At 34.0% G+C, this 15,427-nt stretch overlaps 1 protein-coding gene across 6 annotated transcripts in view; it reads right to left on the bottom strand.

Annotated features, from left to right (window-relative positions):
• The window catches only part of LOC145291923 (E3 ubiquitin-protein ligase LRSAM1-like), a 106,800-nt gene extending 91,939 nt beyond the window's left edge, over positions 1-14,861 (bottom strand). For 4 of the 6 annotated variants that reach the window (XM_080137778.1, XM_080137774.1, XM_080137777.1 and 1 more), the window contains exon 1: positions 14,727-14,861. The gene's annotated coding sequence lies outside the window, so the exon portion shown is untranslated. The remainder of the gene's footprint in view (positions 1-14,726) is intronic. The other 2 variants (XM_080137775.1, XM_080137776.1) reach the window with 2 other exon arrangements.
• Between the last annotated feature and the right edge of the window lie 566 nt (positions 14,862-15,427).

Raw genomic sequence — 15,427 nt, 5'->3', positions numbered from 1 at the left:
CATTTTATTGTATATATTTTTGTATCTATCCGTTATAACTTTGCCTTGTATTAGCATCTATAAATTATCTATAATATAAATTCTCACCTGTCTGTTTAAATGCATGTATATCTGCCTAAAACTTTCGAGAGAGGCGACGGATTTTCACAAAAAAATTAATTCCTTCATCCTCAACTGGGCACTTTTCTACAGGTAGGGTCGATTTTTCCGCTGACATTTTTTGCACGTCATTCAACCCTCATGTTCACGACATAAAAGGCGTTATTTCGGCCGCCCGTGACGTCACAACCACAGTAAGCACATCGGTAAAACAGTTTTTTTTTCACCTCTTTTTCCTCTTGCACGTTAAGGATTCAAGCCTGCTCCTACACCTATTTTTAAAAAAATTTTTTTTTTTTTGCGCTTGCAATTTTCATTTGTTTTTTTTTTTTTGCGCAACCAAATACTTTTACACACTTTCTTTTACACCTTCACATCATGGGTTCGAGCCTGCCTACCTACTACAACCGTTTTTTTTTTATTTTGTTCACACATCTCCAAACATCCAGGCAACGCTGAGCACCCAGTCTAGTCTTCATATATAAGGAAATATTTGTATTCTCCCTTCCCCCCTACTTTTTAATTACCTCATTCACGTCATCCTCTTACTCTCCTATTGCTGACACTACTCTCTTTTAGCCTCCACCCACCACTTCTCATCTCATTTGTCTTTCCTCATATCAGTTAATACATTTAATCATTGGTTTGTACATGGTGGAACGATAAAATTGTCGCTCTAGAAAAGACAACATTATTTCACCCTCCAACCACCACTGTTCTTATGGTCAGATGAAAGTTCCATATTGCATGATATTTTAAGAAAAAAATTTCCTTTCTCAGGTGTTTGAACTTTTTCGACTGTGGGAAACTGTTTAGCTTAGACTAAGTGATTGCTGGAAACATAAAAGGTAATTTCTAAAACGTAATTTCTAAAAGGTAATTTATAAAAGGCAAAACAATGCAGAGGAGCAACGGATAAACACAAACTGAAATAAATTCAAACATAACAGTAGAATAAGTTATACAGATTTACCTTTTATTAATACAATGTTTTTTATACTTTTAACATTGCACTGTTGTGTTTTTAATTGCGTCAGTGTGGTATGATGGAAGTTTGTATGATATTTCGGGAAAACTTCTCTTCGTCAGATATGTGTTTGACTTTAGTTCAAACATGCATACATGGGCTATTCTCGCATGAGGAAATCAATCTGGCAGCAACCCTTGCACTTTTTTTCATACAATTTTTTATTGTGGAAAACTGTCTGGCTCAAACTAAGCAATAAGATATTAATGTAGTTTGCTAGAACCACTGTTTAGTGTGTATAAAGGTCATTTATAGAAGGCAATACAATGCAGTAGTGTAACAGATAAACACGAGCTGAAGCAAATTAAGGTATCTAAAGATGGAAAAAGATTCACCTTTTAATACAATATATATATATATATATATATATATATATACATACACACACACATACAGGGTGGGCCAAAATAAGGGTCCTATCTTTAAATTTGAATAACTTCCACAAAATAAAAGTTAAACACAAACTTCATGTGTGTGTGTAAACTGACCCGAGATTTTTTTTAAATAAACAAAACAAATTTTGGCCGAAAAACACTTCTTAAAACTTACATGAATTTATGAATTTTTAAAAATAGGACCCTTATTTTGGCCCACCCTGTACATACACACACACACACACACACACTTTCATATACTTTTAACATAGCACTGTGATCTTATGGTCTGACGCAAGTTCCATGTTGTGATATTTCAGGAAAATTACTCTTCAAATCCGTATTCAACTTTAGTCCAAACGTGCATATTGGGGTTGTTATGCATGTGTGTTTGTCATATTTACATTTTCATCGCTCTTAACTGGAATAAGTATTAATATATATCTCCCCTGTTCCGTTTTCCTGCTTTCCAACTGACTACAATATGGTCGTCTTCAAGTCCAACATGAACAAGTTCTTGATGAGCCATCCCCTTAAGTAACCCAGTTTACCAAATTTCCACTACTAACGATGACCGACATGTTCCCCTTGACCACTGTACACTTATGAACCCTTATCCTCGAGTGGCCTCCGGGTCTTGATAAGTGGGGACTCCTTTGTAAAAAAAAAAAAAAAAAAAAAATTTTTTTTAAATAATAGGGTACAATTGTGAATAGCTCCAGTATCAAATAATCCTTATACATTGCGATGTTTACTTTATGTATGAAAACCAGAGAAAGGCGATATAACAGATGAGAAATATTTTAAAATCAAGTCTCCCCTTGCTGTTATTTCAGATTATTTGAAACCATAGCAGCAAGTTTTAATCTTCCCTCCATCAAGGCCAGAGGTTTTGAGGAAATATCAGATATTTTGTAATTCATGTGCAAAACTATGGAAACAAATGACTATGATTGAAACAATTTTATGGCTGTAAAAAAGTGCCAAAAATAGGCTCTGGATGATCTCCTTAATGTGTGAGCTTAAGGCCAGATGTCACATAATCCACTATACAATTCAGGTCATTACCTTTTCAACGAGCCTTCATTTGTTAAATTCTGATCAATAGTCGCTGAGATTTTGAACTTATAAAATTCCCAAAAAAGGTGGTATATCTATGGATATATCTATACTCGTAGCCAAATTGAATATTGAAATGCTCATGTCTTTGGTTCTATGAGACGAAACCACATGAAAATTTGCAGGATTTTTGAAGATTATAAGACTATTCTATGGTTAAAATTTTATAACAATTGGTTAAATCAACCTATATTTTCAAACCAATAAGATATGCCCAAATTTGCTTACATTTGCATATATAGTGTCCTGGCAAGCCAGCTTTAGTTTTGTTGCTTGGGATGAATTTTGTCTTTTTTTTTCTTTTGGCTTGGTTGTTTCGCCTGTGGCCTTGCAATTAATTAAAATATGATTACAAATGTGTGTGTGTGTGTGTGTGTGTGTGTGTGTGTGAGCTTCATATTTTCATTGCTAAACACAATTTGAATAAATGCATTTTACGAATACAAATTCTTATTTGTTTCAGATTAACTTTTTCAGTAATAACAGAATTATGAGCAAAGAAAACATCCATAAAATCAAAGAACTATAAATAATAGACTCGTTAAAAAATATATATATATACAAAGCGTTATCTCAACCAGCCAATCTCTCTTAGGAATTCATCTCTCAAACGGCTTATTGTAACATTTGGTCAACTTCAATTTGCTTCCAATTCAGCTTTTCTCATTTAACAAAAGATAAAACACAACCTCACTATTGTCTCCTGAACTATCACTTGATAACTTATGCCAAAATCTACACGCAACGTTTTCCTAGTATCATGTATTATGGCAATTGCTTTTTTATAATAGTAAACAAAAGTGAATGGTAAAAATGTTATACTATGCCCCCTCCCCATGCTGTAAGCAGAAAAATGTAGAGTAATCCTCTGTGCTAAATCGGTCCCTTCCCACCCCCATCCATGAGATTACTGATTAACGAGCAGATTACGTGTGAACCACTCTGAAAAATTGGAAGGAAAAAAAAATGATATTATTGGTCCACTGACTTGGTTGGATTTGAACCTTAGAATTCACTCTTGTCCGTTCGTTCCCAAAATTCTCAATAACTACTCATTACATTTTTCTGAAATTTTGCATGAAGTTACAACTATGCAAGGGAGAAAATGTAACATTTTCGGATTTTTTATAAAACTTCTGCTTGCATCCCCAGGGGTTAAAATTGCCAAAAATAGCACTGTTCGAGACATAGAATTTTTTTCTGACCATTAGATTTTGTTGAAAATTACCCAAAAGCAAGACCGCATAGCTATACATCTGGAAACGTAATATTTGACCCTGGGAAAATTCTGGGACTTGGTTTTAGGGGTGAAAAATACCTTTTGTGGCTATTTTTTCATTTTTCTCTTAAAATTCATACTTGTGTCTAAATAGGGGTACCGAATTAAAAACAAATTAAGGCATCGTTTATCATAAAACTGTCATTTGGTTGTTTTAATCCAGTGTTTTACATCAAGCCAGGGGTTTAAATGGTCAAAATAGGTAACAGTTCTGATTTTGGCTAACCATACAAAGGAAATAACTCTTGTAGACTTGATTTGACAAATATTGATTATATATTTGTAGATTGAACTTGATTACATGCAGTTGGTTTATAATATAAGGTCACAAATCAGTAAGCAGGCAACTCGCTCTTTTTTAAAGCGCCTTCTACACATGAAGATCCGACCTTTATCAAACTATACCCTCGTGAAAAGGCAAGTAAATAAGAACATATCAATTTTGATTTGTTTTACATTTCGAATTGACTATGTATTTATTCCAATTCATGTTACGTGTGAATGTTAGGCTGAGGAGTTTAAATAATAAACTCTCAGCTTATGTTCATAGGCAGTCATGAAGATTTCGTCAGTGATAAGAACCTTCAAATTTTTGTATTTTGTACGTAGATCATTTAGAGTTTTATCAGAAAGGGTCTTTCTTGATCTGACATAAAAAATAGAAAGGTGAAAAGCCGTGTGAAGTGTGGTACCGTTTATTTTACTGGCTGCAGTACCAATGGAAGCTGCGGCAAGAACAGCTGGATGTTCCATATTCTTGGGAGAAATTGTTGGCTTGAGGTAATCAGCTATAAAGGTTAACCACATGACTCTTTCCAGTCCCACCACAAAACATGACAAAGACACCATATAGTTTTTGGCTTGCTTTACAATTGCAATCATCTTTGCATATAAATTTAACTCCAACATATTAAAAATTTTTACGGCACAATCACGTGGACACACCGGTTCTCGCCAGATCATTGAAGTTAAGCAATGTTGAGCCTGGCCAGTACCAGATGGGGGGGGGGCCAATTGGGAAGGCTAGGCACTGTATGTATCTTCTGGGAAGGTTGGGCGTAGGGCCAGCATCCTCATCCCATAAAAAGAACTCAGTCGCTACAAAAATATCTACACAAAAATTGTAGATCGCCTATGCCCCCTCCAGGGGCTCAAGGGCTATGGATGGATGGATGTTATAAATTCACTGAAAGCATTAAAATACCCCACTTATTTTATATCAAATGCAAAGAAAAAAATATATTTTCTCCAACATATATATATATAAGCAGAAATATAATAGACCTAATACTTCCCTGTTAAACAGACATTTTCTTGTACCCACCCATGCCAACAACACAATTTATAATACTCTGAACAAAGTAGGAATACGAACGATGCAAGCGACATCATCAACTATAGCTCATATATTGAAAACCACAAAGCATCTTTCCAGAACCCCCACATCTCATGCTGGAATATTTCAGAGTAATCCTCCATACCATTCCCTGCAATGGCTGCTGTCAAATATATGTAGGAGAAACCGAATGAGATCCGAGAAAAATATTTGCAGAACATGAAAGAGATATAAAAAATGACAATCCCCTGAGCACAATTTTTGCCCATGTTTCATATCAAAACCACTCCTTTAGATTTACAAAGTCCAAAACAGTTAAATTTGCTTGTGATAAACTCCTACGAAAATTCTGATACCATCAAACAAAGAAACGGTTTTTACAATTTATTATAAGCAAATATGTGATCAAAGAGTATAACATGGATTTGAAACCTGATTAGTTTTGCTTCCACACTTTTTTTTTTTTCAATTGCTTTCTCTTTTTGTACATATTAAAAACAAAAAATTTCTCCCTTTTCAGAAGGGAAAACACAAAGGTTTCTTTCTTTGATGCTATCAAAATTCATAATTAGCGCCGATTCAAGGAGTCTTTGTAGAGGTTTATCATGAGCAATAGCAACCACTTTCGCTTCTTGCACAAAAAAAATGTATATATAAATATCTCACTTTTCAGAGTGGAAGACAAAGGTCTGCTCATCATGGTATATTTTATTCTCTATCATTTCCTGAAGAAATGCCCTGAAAATCGGGACGAAATATTGAAAATTTCCAAAAAGGCTGCAGGTTTTCCTTCCTTTTTACATAACATCGTATCATACCTACTGTTATGCATATATCATTTTTATTCCAGGTTAATAGTTTCTAGAGATGAAGCAACCAATTAATTTTTAACAAGGTTCATATAAGGGTGCTCAATACTGAAGTAGGACAATGTTTTGACAAGCTTCTGGGTTTGACCTTTACTCCTGATCTAAAATGGAACACGTACATCAAATCTGTTGCCAGGGACGCTGGGAAAATGGTGGGATCCTTCTACCGCTCCAGAAGATATCTCACTACTGATGCAATTCTCTATCTTTATAAAAGCTAAGTACGTCCAAGAATGGAGTACTGCTACCACATCTGGGCAGGAGCTGCTAAAAAAAGCCTATCCTGCCTTGACAGAGTACAAAGTAGGTTTTGTGGTTTAGTGAGGGATGCCCTTTTCTCTCCCCTGCAACCTCTCTCCTACAGAAGAGACGTTGCAAGCCTGTCTTTGTTTTATCGCTATTTCCATGGCAGGTGCTCGTCTGAGCTCCAATCCCTCGTCCCCCCTCGCCAATCTTTCACGAGAAACACCCGTCTGGCTGAAACTACTGTCAATAATTTTCCCCACTCTTTATCTGTGCCTAAATCCAAACGTAGATTCCATAAGCAAAGCTTCTTTCTTAGAACTGCACGCCAGTGGAACTCTGCCGCTTGCCTGTTTCCCACCTGACTACAACTTGGACGTCTTCAAGTCCAACATAAACAAACTCCTGACAAACTGCCCCCTTAAGTAGGACACTATCAAAACCCCCAATACTAATGATTACTACAATACTATCTCATTGATTACTGTACACGCAATAACCCTCATCCCTGAGTGGCCTTCGGGCCTTGATAAGTAGTGACCCCCCTGTAAAAAAAAAAAAAAAAGAAAAAAGGACAATATATACTTTTTATTATGCTTTACATAAGTATTTATATGCCACTACACATTCGTGAACATGTTTCGGTCAGCATATTACAAGTAACTAGAGATAGACCTCTTCAAGCGATATTTCTTATACAAGAGTCCAAACTCTGCCTGTGTATAAACAACATCGCTTGAAGAGCTTTCTAGTTACTTAACTGGCTGACCAAAACATGCTAATGAATGTGTAGTGACATATAAAGGCTTATGTAAAACTATATATATATATATATATATATTGTGTTGTTTATATTTATATTTTGTGCAGTAAAAATATATAATTTTTAAACAAAAATTTTTTATTTGAAGCAAGGAATAGAGAAAATTTAAAGTTTAAGAAAAGAACTTTAAATTTCGTGTATTCTATGCTCCAAATAATTTTTTGTTTAAAAATTCTATATTTTTACTGCAAAAAAATTAAATATAAATCATACAATTCTTACTTTGCTCTCTCTCTTGTATATTGAGTTATTTGATTTGGCTGAGATTGTCTTATCTAAAAATACGGTGGGGGGGGGGTTGCTCGAGTGTAAAATACACTTAAATATGATATTTTAATTTGACCAGATTTCGTACATATTATTATAGAGTCATGATTTAAAAAGTAAAAGAAAAGTATTTAGGTGCCATCAGCTAGAATCGAAACTGTAGCATTCAAATTCGGTGATATTACCACTACCAATGTGACATGCATATAAACCGATTAAAAATTATAAAATAAGATTATGTACAAAATGTTTAACGATTTTTTTCAATTTTGACCCGTTTCTGACCCATAAAAACAATTTTAACTGGCTAAAGATCTAGAAAAGAAAGGTCCATAAAAAATCCAATCATTTAAGGCTCCTAGCGCCACTCTGCGACTTAGTTTCGGATAGAGATAGAATTTGAAAATATGGAGACAAACAGACAGACACAGCTGTTTATATAAAAATATTTCCTCTCAACAATTTCTTGTAAGACTATAAAGCACAAGATTAATTAATCTGTGATTTAACTCATCTCATTGTTCAGATATATATATATATATATATATATATATATTTATTACACACATACACACACACACACACGAGTAAATGCGAGTGTATGTTAGTCATTTCAAAGGATCTTCTTTAAGAATATACAGCATGTTCTCGTTAGTTGAGCAATGTTGAGCTTGGTCAGTACCAGATGGGTGACTGTTTGAGAATAGCAGGCGTTGCATGACAGTAAGTCTACACTTCCCTGCAAACTCTGTTCCGTCTGCCTGCTTCCCTCCGGACTACAACTTGGATATCTTCAAGTCTAATGTTAACAAATTCCTAATGAACCGCCCCCCCCCCCTAATTAAACACTTCATAAAATCTCCTCACTAACGTGATGTACTTGCAATAACCCTTATCCCTGAGTGGCTTCCGGGCCTTGATAAGTGGTGATCACTGTGTAAAAAAAGAACTCCAAAAACCTAGCATCATCATCTCCCCTGACAGGGGACTGCTTGTGAATTTGATATTTCATGAATTTGATATTCCCAGTTCAACCTGCCTAGAGCAAGTGTTGCTTCGGTACATTTTTTTTTCTTTTTTTCAGATGAAATGAGATCTCTTGAAGTCATATTCTGTAATCAGTTATGTTTCTCTCGATGGCATTCTTAACACACAACACTGCTGATTAAATATTGTTGAAATTAAGCTCAAATAGAATGCAAACATAACCCACAGAAGAGACATTGCGAGCCTGTCTCTGTTTTATCGTTATTTTCATGGCAAGTGCTCGACTGAGCTCCAATCTACAGTCCTCCCTTCGAGAAACACTCGTTTGGCTGTAAACACCAATAATTTCCCCCACTTTTTATCTGTGCCTAAACCTAAATGCAGATTCCATGAACAAAGCTTCTTTCTTAGAACTGCACATCTGTGGAACTCTTCCGTTTACCTGCTTTTCAGCTGACTACAATACAGCCATCTTCAAGTCCAATGTAAACAAGTTCTTGATGATCTGTTCCCCTTAAGTAATCCAATTTATCAAATTTACACTTCTAACGATTACTATGACATTGTCCTTTTGACCACTGTACACTTTTTAACCCTTATCCTCGAGTGGCCTCTGGGCCTTGATAAGTGGGGAGTCCTTTGTAAAAAAAAAAAAAAAAAAAAAACTCAATAGTGTTTCTGCCATTTCCTTAGATATGTGTTCATTTGTTTCCCCTTCGTACCTGTTATAGAGAGTGGCGTCGTCAGCAAATATACCCATCTCAGAAACAATTTTATCAGAGAGGTTATTTCTGAATATCAGGAATAATAAAAGTCCAAGGATCGACCCCCTGAGATACTCATGCATTTATATCATATTGTTTAGATGCACGACCGTCGAGGACAACTTGGATTTTTCTCTTAAGAAGGATTTAATTACATTATGTATTCTTCAGTGATACCATATCATCTAATTTTCCTTAGAAGACCATCGTGCCATACTTTGTCAAAAGCCTTAGATATCTCGAGGGCTACCGCTCTACCTTCCCCTGTTTTGTCCAGTGAACGGTATATCAGTAATCCAAGTAATTAATTGCACTCCTTCCAAAACCAACTGCAGTGTGTTTGCCAGCATGTAAGTACATCCACGGTTTTTCAGTAGGAGGCTTAATAATAATTGGAATAGCTCTTGTAATGTTCACTCTCTAGACGTGGCTATAGGCCTAAGTTCGACATGATGTATTCAGTGATGATGACATTTTTTTCAGTAGATTAGAAAATGTAGTTTTTATGATATGTCATTCTCCTCTAGGTTCAACAAGTTCTAACGATTTAATGACAATTATTTAATGAACCCATTTAATGGCACTAAACGCATGCATTCACGCCTTGTGCAACGTATGCGTTTACGTTATTATGGTATGTGACATAAAAACAGTAACTGCGATTGGAATCTACAGCATGTCATTGATCAGAATGTCTGGTTAGCAACGTTTGCGTTCGTTGCATGTAAGTGTGCAGCAGGTTGGTTCTATATATGAAAATCGAAGAGACCACACTTGCATAAATGCATGTATTATCACTCGCGGATGCCGAGAAACGATTTATGTCTTACAAAAAAAAGAACACCAGAAAGGAAATTATCTGTGCAAAAAAAAAAAGCCATGAGACAGACCATTTAACTTGTCTAGAATCTACGGTCGACTTATACACAGGTAATACCTGAAATGAAAATTTTTTATTTTAAAATGCACATCGACTTATACACAAGATCGACTTATACGCAAGTATATACTATAGATAAAAAAAATAAAAATTTTAGGTCTTGGAATCAAGCATCACTTTATAAAAATTTTGCGTAAAATTATACCCAATATTTGACCACATAGCGTATGAATGAAAAAAAAAAAAAAAAAAAAGAAGAAAAAAAGAGTACTGTTTTTTTTTCTTTTTCATTTTTAAAATGGCAGTCATTTTTTAAATTGATTTATTTTCAGAACAATTTTTTTTGTTCTCGTATATCGTTAATTCTGCTTAGGATTAGCTATGGAGATTAATGATAAGAATTTTTCATAGGTGTGCTGTTTTTTCTCTGCTAAAAAGTACAGGAAGAACGAAAGTCTGTTGTCAAGAAAACACTAACCCTAAGAACTGAATGGTATTACGAAGGGGGGGGGGCAATACTCGAAAAAAAAATAATAAAATAAAAATTCTTAAATATATATGGTCTAAAAATGAAAAAAAAAAAATAGCGGCCATTTAGAAAATAAAAAAATGGTTACTCGTTCTGTCCTACGCTATGAAGTCACCTGGGTGACTGATCATTTTATATTATATTTATATAGAAAAGTGGAACCCTGACTTTAAATCAACTTTTGCCGAACTAAACCTAACATTTAGTTTAAGCTAAATTTAGGGTTAGAAAAAAAAAATGCAGACCGTGCTGAAATAGTTACAAATCCATTCTTAGCATGAGGATGGTTGCCTTTTTTTTTTTTTTTTTTTTAACTATTCTGTAGTTCACCTAGCAAATGTTAAAATCAATTTAACTTATAAATCCTATCTAAAATAAATAGCATATCAAAAAAAATAGTTCAGTTCAAATTCTGTAGACGTGCAGGTAATTTCATAGAACCACTCCCTTTGTACAAGGTTAGGGTTTCAGAGGATTTCCCTGCTGACGTCATATGACGTAATATATGAACTACTTCTTTGCGACGGTTCTTAATGCCAAAATTGTTCTCGAAAAACCACACAATAAAAACACTTGATTGGAAACGTGAACAACTATTTAAAATTATCAAACGTCTTCTTTTTAAATTCTTTGTGCATTTCCAGGGTGTTGACGTGTTACATATATTGTAGACAATTCAAAGATATTAAGCATTATGGCAGCTTATTAGACTTATATAAAAAAAAAATCTTTATAATGTACGGAATGAAGATGTCATATTCCAAAAATTACGTAAATTGATCACATATTTTTGTTAATAAAAAAAAAAAAAATAAAGGTACTCTTGCATAGTTCTTGGCCTTCGGGACAAGATCAAAGTGTAGTATCTGTTCTTCAGATGCTGCTCTTCTATTTCTTGTTCTCTTTCGGTGGAGGAGAAATCCTTCACGACTGAGACAATTTTAATTTTTGTACCTTTTCTCCACATTAAAAAACGACCCTGGTGTCTAATTCTGTCCCGTGGGGAGGCATAGTAAATAGGAACCATCAAGCATGGATCGGGCGAGACCGGCAATCATCGGTATCAGCCGACCGACGACCGTTGTTCAAATGTTGAAACACTAACTCGACTTTTTTATTTTATTTATTTAATTTTTCTTCTTTTATGTTTTTAGTAATTTTTTAAGGTGATATTAAACGGGCGGGGTGACTTTATTTTCTGATTAGTTACTTTCTTCCAATTCGAATGTCGTCTGCTTCCATTTAGATAATCGCTTTTTCATTGGCTAATCAAACTCCCAAAAATTCAATTAAAAAAAATAAATAAGTAACTAATCACAAAATAAAAAGTCGCCCGCTTAATATCACCTTAAAAATTACTAAAAACATAACAGAAAAAAATTAAATAAAACAAAAAGTCGAATTAGCGTTTCAACATTTGAACAACGCTCGTCTGATACCGATGATTGCCGGTCTCGCCCGATCCATGCTTGACGGGAATTCACGAGAATTCGGGTCAAATTATGCAAGAGTACCTTTATTTTATTTATTTATTTATTTTCAATTTTTTCCGCAAATTATTATCGAATGGGCACCAAGAAAGACGGAAAGAAAAAAGGCAAGATTTAAATATTTGTAAGGGGTGCTCAGTTTCTAATGCAACGTTCTTGCAAATCGATCACCCATTTTAGAAGCACTACGTTTTTAGTCCAAACTTCGCGAATTTAGCCTTTTTTTAAAAATAGTTTAGCCTTTTTTTTTTTTAAAGAGCCAAATTAAAAAAAAAAAAGTAAAAAAAAAAAAAAAAAGCCTAGATTCGCGAAATCTGGCCTAAAAACATCGTGTAGGTCTAAAATAGATGATCGATTTATTAGAATGTTGCATTGTAAACTGAACACCCCTTAGAAATATTTAAATATTGACTATTTTTCATTTTAAGAAAAAAATAGAGAGGGAGGGGCAAGATTCTCCAGGTTCGCCGGTGCATGTTCAGAGTTCATTGCACCGGCAGTTCAACCTAAAGAAGAAAAAAAAAAAAAAATAATGTGTAAGTCACGTAGAGTAGAGAAACACACACACACACACACACACGATAAGTGGTCTCAATGTTTGAAACATTCAGACAACTTGTTTCACAATATAATAATTAAGTTATCGTTACGATTACTGTTTCCACTTCACTTCCGGCTGCTCCTTAGTTTTTTTAATTGATTTTTTTTTTGGTGTTTATGCACTTTTGTTACTGCGTTATTTTTAAATAGTTTTTTTTTAACCCCTCTCCATGTTAAGAATGGCTTTCTAAATAATAACCATAATATTTTAGCACGGTATACTAAGTGCATAAAGTTCCTAACAAATATAAACTGAACTTTTAACATTTGCAACAACAATAAACAACAATGTATATTAAAATTTATTGAGTTTTTTTTTTGCTGTTGTTGCTTTCGAACTGATAAGTATATAATAATCTAAATTTTGATAAACAAAAAAAAATAAGCAAATAAGTAAGGTTTTAACTATATTATATAAAAAAGAAACATTTTAAATAATCAATATTAATTGGCTGTTATTCAAAAAGGAAAAAAAAAGTGCTTGTTAAGATATAGTCGACGGATTGAATTTTTTTATGTTATTTTAAGCAAAAACAATATTACGTTAGTCATGTCGAAAATAGTAATATATCAAAAAATTACGAAAAATCAGAGTAGAAAACTAATAATAGTTAATAGTAATTTTTACGGGAAATTGGTTAAAATTGCATTTTTCTTGGACGTTATAAAGTAGACAGTGAGAGTCTATACACAGGGGACATAACTCGAAAGGGATATTTTAGATTACTGATTCATGGTTGCAATATTTGTTGTCTATAGCGATAAGACTTTACTAAAAACACAATAGTTGTTCTACTCGCTGAATTTTCGTAATTTTTGGATATATTACTATTTTCGACATGACAATTAAGTACGTTTTGTTTAAAACGACATATTTAAGAAATAAAAATCTTAAATTTTTTTAATAGACACTTCTGCAGAATAGGAACAGAAACATTGTTTAGAAAGCCATTCTTAACATGAAGAGTGGGGTTGGGGTGGCGTTTTGTTTATTCTGTACTCTTACCTAACAATTTAATAAAAAAAAATCGGTAAATTTTTGCGACGTGCCCCAGTGCCCCACTGCCTTATAAACACCCCAACCTCCCCATGTTAAGAACGCCTTTCGGAATAAACATCTCCCCCACCTCGAAAGCCGTTCTTAACATGGGGTGGTTGGGGAGTGTTTATACTACGCTGGGGCAGGTTGTAAAAAAAATACCAAAAAATTGATGCTTATGTAGAATACGGACCGTGCTGAAATAACGTTATTTAGAAAGCCATTCTTAACATGGGGTGGTTAAATTATTCTGTACTATTACTCGATTTAATGATACCGCAAAATTGAATTTAATTTGAAAATCATATTTTATATATATATATATATATATATATATATATATATATATATATATGATTTGAAGTTATTTTCCAGAGGTAAGATAACTAGTGAAATATGACGAGGTTAATACAAGAGTGCCGAAAAGTAGAGAAAGTGACACTTTCAATTTGTCTTTACATAAGCAGTAATGTGTTGCTACACAATCATGAGCATGTTTCGGTCCTCAAGTATTTAGTAACTAGAGACCTGTTCAAGCAATCACGCTTACATTGAAAGCGAAGTCAGTAATCTTATATATATATATATATATATATATATATATATAATACATACACACACAGACACAAATTTTAACATGTTAGAGGAGCTGTTTTTCATAAAAAAATAAATATTTGGATCTTGGAATGTAACTATAACTGTTATTCTTTTATATATGCTCTCTTATATTTAATATACATTGAGTTTCTAAACAAAAAGGATTGGTATACACAAAGAGTGAAATATTATTGAAGAAACATTTTATCAAAACAAACAAACATATACAAGTCCGTTTCGTGCATAGTTGTCAAAACCTCAAGTAAAACCTGTGACTTATGCTGTAAACAAATTGAAATCTTACTCAACAACAACAACAACAACGACGATGACAACAAAATTTACAATGTCTGTCTTTTTATCTAATCTACAATGGTCAATGAAGATGTTTTGTATGTACGTACCAGTTGTTGAGGGAGATGAAAATCCATCAAGAAAAAAAGGTAGAGTCGCGTGGTTCGTACGAGAAAAAAGATTTAAAATTCGAAAGATGAAGAGCAGAAGAGAAATACGAGGATGAGGAGGAAGTAATAATAGAGAGACACGCAGTAAAGAGAGGAGGAGGGGAAGCCTTAAACGTGAAAGAGGGGAAATGGAGAAGAGGAGTTGGAAAATCAGAGGTGGAGGGATAACAGAAGAGGAGAGGGTTGAGGGGGAGGAAAAGCTTTAAAGCAAAAGAAGAAGGAATAAAGAGTGGGAGATGGAAAAGCAGATAAAGGGTATAAGAGAGGGAGGAGGAGGAGGTAGTAGATACGAGGAGAACAGGGTTTAAAAGCAAACGAGGGAGGAGGAGAGAGGAATAAAGATAGAATAGAGTGTATTAGGGAGAAGGAGGGGGGCGAAGGAGAAGATGATAAACTTAAAACACGTATGTAAATAGGACAGCCGCCTTTGTTATAGTTTATTTTAAAAGTTTCTTAGAAAAGCTAACGAAAAGAGAAAAAAAAAACTGATTTTACAGAATTTAAACTAACTTAGATTATCTTGACTATTACTGCTTCCACTTCACTTCCGGTTCTTCATTTTTAATTGATTTTTTACGGTATCTTTTGTTTATTAAAGTGAAATTATGCACGAAAGAAACCACTCTCCACAGCTAAGAGTT

The sequence above is a fragment of the Euprymna scolopes genome, chromosome 13 (assembly GCF_053919585.1).
Source record: "Euprymna scolopes isolate OS-2025 chromosome 13, ASM5391958v1, whole genome shotgun sequence".
In the NCBI taxonomy this organism is placed as follows: Eukaryota; Metazoa; Mollusca; class Cephalopoda; order Sepiida; family Sepiolidae; genus Euprymna; species Euprymna scolopes.
The sequence above is the reverse complement of the archived record's forward strand: the minus strand, read 5'-3'. Positions and strand labels throughout refer to the sequence as shown.